The 5,000-nt window shown below is 53.2% G+C and overlaps 1 non-coding gene across 1 annotated transcript in view; it reads right to left on the bottom strand.

Moving 5' to 3' along the window:
* The window catches only part of LOC124583189, a 1,910-nt gene extending 1,131 nt beyond the window's left edge, over positions 1-779 (bottom strand). Inside the window, exon 1 of the ribosomal RNA XR_006974065.1 lies at positions 1-779. This exon is cut by the window's left edge and continues 1,131 nt beyond it. This is a non-coding gene — a ribosomal RNA (small subunit ribosomal RNA).
* Between the last annotated feature and the right edge of the window lie 4,221 nt (positions 780-5,000).

Below are 5,000 nucleotides of genomic sequence, written 5' to 3'. Positions count from 1 at the left end.
CCTCGGGACGCACGAGCACGCACGAGGCGCGTCGCACGCCTTCAGCTCGCCCCACCGGCAGGACGTCCCACGATACATGCCAGTTAAACACCGACGGGCGGTGAACCAACAGCGTGGGACACAAATCCAACTACGAGCTTTTTAACCGCAACAACTTTAATATACGCTATTGGAGCTGGAATTACCGCGGCTGCTGGCACCAGACTTGCCCTCCAATAGATACTCGTTAAAGGATTTAAAGTGTACTCATTCCGATTACGGGGCCTCGGATGAGTCCCGTATCGTTATTTTTCGTCACTACCTCCCCGTGCCGGGAGTGGGTAATTTGCGCGCCTGCTGCCTTCCTTGGATGTGGTAGCCGTTTCTCAGGCTCCCTCTCCGGAATCGAACCCTGATTCCCCGTTACCCGTTACAACCATGGTAGGCGCAGAACCTACCATCGACAGTTGATAAGGCAGACATTTGAAAGATGCGTCGCCGGTACGAGGACCGTGCGATCAGCCCAAAGTTATTCAGAGTCACCAAGGCAAACGGACCGGACGAGCCGACCGATTGGTTTTGATCTAATAAAAGCGTCCCTTCCATCTCTGGTCGGGACTCTGTTTGCATGTATTAGCTCTAGAATTACCACAGTTATCCAAGTAACGTGGGTACGATCTAAGGAACCATAACTGATTTAATGAGCCATTCGCGGTTTCACCTTAATGCGGCTTGTACTGAGACATGCATGGCTTAATCTTTGAGACAAGCATATGACTACTGGCAGGATCAACCAGGGAGCTGCGTCAACTAGAGCTGAGCAGCCGGCCGCCCGGGAGTGTGTCCCGGGGGCCCGCGCGAACACGCAAGCGTCCGCTCAATTATTCTGCAAACAGGAGGAGGCTGAGCTCCCCTGCACAATACACCTCGAAACCCTCTCAGGTCCCGGCGGCGCGCAGCGCCGTCCTAAGTACTTGGTCGGGTTCGAGAGAGGCGCAATCGCCCGGAGTTTGGCGAGTAGACGCTTTAGGTGCGACCACCCGTGCTCCCAACTGAGCTTGCCGCTGCCGACAGAGGCCCGGGAGCGTGCTGTCGTGGCATTGCCGGCGGGAGACAACACGCGCCACCTACGGTGGCCGGCAGCTCCAACGCCAGCGCCACAGAAGGACAAAAGCCCCACTTGGGTGCCGAAGCGAACTCTCCCAGCACAGCGCACGCGCCAACACGTCCGCACAGCTGCGATACAATCCACCTGCGAGAACCGCAGAGGCGACCGAGCAGCAGACGGCGTCGCGGCGCCGAGCGCCGGGCGGCGGCGCATCCTCAGCGCACACAGTCCTCAATCGGACCAGCACACTGCAGATGTCCACCGCGCTTCGCACCGGGCCCGCGAGGACCTACTTTGGCCGCACGGCGCCGCGTGCAGGGTGCGCCGGCGCGCAGCTGCGCCGCCTGCCGCCTCCGTCGGCCGGCGCGCCTGCCACTGGCCGCCCCCACCAGCCGGCTGTAGCGCGTGCGCCCACGCACCGCGCGGCCAGCACGCCGGAAGGCCCCCCCTCACCGGCCGGGGACGGTCCCACCCAGCCACCGCCGCGTATCGCTTCACACCCACATGCCATTCACGTTCGTGGGCATGGTGGGTATCGCTGAAACAACCGGTTGGTAGCTCAACCGATCGTCGCCATCACTGATTCACCTCTAGCGAGAACAACCGCACCACAACGGTTTACCAGTTCTTCATTTGCGTAACGTCACCAGCAAACGTAGACGTCCATCGCCATTTGCAAATTCAACGATTGTTGCATGCCTGTGTCAGGTGTCACGACACACTATGTCTGCCCACATACACGCAACAACATGTGCACGCTTCGCGAACACGTGGAAGGTGGCCCCCGTACGTATGCGATGTCCATTGCGCGAACGACTGTCAACCGGCCTCTGTCGCATGTCGCAGATGTGGAACGCAGTGCACCATGCTATCACGGTGTGTGAGAAGAGACGACTACGTCTGACAACACGCGCCACTACATCAACAGACGGCTCATGCTGATCGCCATCCACGGCATACCATACTGCAATCCAGCTCTTATAGGGAGACGACACGTAGCTGAGTGCACAATATTTGGACCGTATGGTTCGCCGTTGTTGGCGCAGTCGTGGTACGGTCACACATGTACCACGATGTATCATTCAGTACATGAGGACCAATGTGCGGTACAGTGTGTGATTTGGACGTACAACATCAGCGGACAGTTGCCACAAGCCGTACCACAACGTAGGCTGTGCTTCGCCATGCGAATGCCAATGAACAACTGCGAAGGGCATTGAGCATGTACGTCCTGCCGCCATCCGCATTACAGTGTATAGCTGCAAGGTGTTTAACATGAAGCGATACTCTGGGGACCGGGCAGTGCGAGTAGCAAACTATATTGCGGGGGTTGCAGTTAGGCAACACTACACTAATTTAACGCGTCGTATGACAATTACAGAGCAGGTTAAGGCCCAACGTGTGTTGGGTTAAGGCCCAACGTGTGTTGGGTTAAGGCCCAACGTGTGTTGGGTTAAGGCCCAACGTGTGTTGGGTTAAGGCCCAACGTGTGTTGGGTTAAGGCCCAACGTGTGTTGGGTTAAGGCCCAACGTGTGTTGGGTTAAGGCCCAACGTGTGTTGGGTTAAGGCCCAACGTGTGTTGGGTTAAGGCCCAACGTGTGTTGGGTTAAGGCCCAACGTGTGTTGGGTTAAGGCCCAACGTGTGTTGGGTTAAGGCCCAACGTGTGTTGGGTTAAGGCCCAACGTGTGTTGGGTTAAGGCCCAACGTGTGTTGGGTTAAGGCCCAACGTGTGTTGGGTTAAGGCCCAACGTGTGTTGGGTTAAGGCCCAACGTGTGTTGGGTTAAGGCCCAACGTGTGTTGGGTTAAGGCCCAACGTGTGTTGGGTTAAGGCCCAACGTGTGTTGGGTTAAGGCCCAACGTGTGTTGGGTTAAGGCCCAACGTGTGTTGGGTTAAGGCCCAACGTGTGTTGGGTTAAGGCCCAACGTGTGTTGGGTTAAGGCCCAACGTGTGTTGGGTTAAGGCGCAACATAGGTTAGGTTAAGGCGCAACATAGGTTAGGTTAAGGCGCAACATAGGTTAGGTTAAGGCGCAACATAGGTTAGGTTAAGGCGCAACATAGGTTAGGTTAAGGCGCAACATAGGTTAGGTTAAGGCGCAACATAGGTTAGGTTACGGCGCAACATAGGTTAGGTTAAGGCGCAACATAGGTTAGGTTACGGCGCAACATAGGTTAGGTTAAGGCGCAACATAGGTTAGGTTAAGGCGCAACATAGGTTAGGTTAAGGCGCAACATAGGTTAGGTTAAGGCGCAACATAGGTTAGGTTAAGGCGCAACATAGGTTAGGTTAAGGCGCAACATAGGTTAGGTTAAGGCGCAACATAGGTTAGGTTAAGGCGCAACATAGGTTAGGTTACGGCGCAACATAGGTTAGGTTAAGGCGCAACATAGGTTAGGTTAAGGCGCAACATAGGTTAGGTTAAGGCGCAACATAGGTTAGGTTATGGCGCAACATAGGTTAGGTTACGGCGCAACATAGGTTAGGTTACGGCGCAACATAGGTTAGGTTAAGGCGCAACATAGGTTAGGTTAAGGCGCAACATAGGTTAGGTTAAGGCGCAACATAGGTTAGGTTAAGGCGCAACATAGGTTAGGTTAAGGCGCAACATAGGTTAGGTTAAGGCGCAACATAGGTTAGGTTAAGGCGCAACATAGGTTAGGTTAAGGCGCAACATGGGTTAGGTTAAGGCGCAACATGGGTTAGGTTAAGGCGCAACATGGGTTAGGTTAAGGCGCAACATGGGTTAGGTTAAGGCGCAACATGGGTTAGGTTAAGGCGCAACATGGGTTAGGTTAAGGCGCAACATGGGTTAGGTTAAGGCGCAACATGGGTTAGGTTAAGGCGCAACATGGGTTAGGTTAAGGCGCAACATGGGTTAGGTTAAGGCGCAACATGGGTTAGGTTAAGGCGCAACATGGGTTAGGTTAAGGCGCAACATGGGTTAGGTTAAGGTACAATATGGGTTAGGTTAAGGTACAATATGGGTTAGGTTAAGGTACAATATGGGTTAGGTTAAGGTACAATATGGGTTAGGTTAAGGTACAATATGGGTTAGGTTAAGGTACAATATGGGTTAGGTTAAGGTACAATATGGGTTAGGTTAAGGTACAATATGGGTTAGGTTAAGGTACAATACGGGTTAGGTTAAGGTACAATACGGGTTAGGTTAAGGTACAATACGGGTTAGGTTAAGGTACAATACGGGTTAGGTTAAGGTACAATACGGGTTAGGTTAAGGTACAATACGGGTTAGGTTAAGGTACAATACGGGTTAGGTTAAGGCACTTGGGGGGGGGGGGGCCCGGTTTGTTGATTGTGATTATCGTAAGTAAATGACTGCGGCATCATCTGATTTGCCACGTCAGGGTGCACCTTTGGCTCATAACAGGCGGCGCTCTGATTCCATGCTTGTGGCAGACCTGTGTCTTTCATTCCTGCCATTGTTTGTGTGGTGTGACAGGAGGCAGTATTGTGATGTTGGGTGCACCCCTGTCTGGGACATGTGTGGGTGTTGGTGGCTTAGCTGAGCAATGGTGGTTGTCGGAAGGGTGGGATATTCTGTTTTCCGAGTGGACCTCCCGGTCTGGTTATGATAGTGTGGATTGTCTAATGTGGCAGAGAGGATGCACTGGGTGTTGTTCCATGCTGGTGCTTACATATTGTCTGTGTGCCTGTTACAGGCAGAGAGTAGTGCGTGATAAGAGTGTCTGGCTGACGTGTGATTGTGAGCAGAGTCTTTCAGCATGTATACGGACAGGTCTATACATTATCTGTATTCTGATGGCTCTATCTATTACTAATCAGCGCCGTGTATACGTTTAATCCGGTTCCAGTCGAAACTATTGTATCTCTGTACATTAGTGACACGGCGAGCCCGCTATGTAGTTACTCGTCTCGGCAGCTTCCACCG

The sequence above is a fragment of the Schistocerca americana genome, unplaced genomic scaffold (genome assembly GCF_021461395.2).
Source record: "Schistocerca americana isolate TAMUIC-IGC-003095 unplaced genomic scaffold, iqSchAmer2.1 HiC_scaffold_446, whole genome shotgun sequence".
Classification (NCBI taxonomy): Eukaryota; Metazoa; Arthropoda; class Insecta; order Orthoptera; family Acrididae; genus Schistocerca; species Schistocerca americana.
The sequence above is the reverse complement of the archived record's forward strand: the minus strand, read 5'-3'. Positions and strand labels throughout refer to the sequence as shown.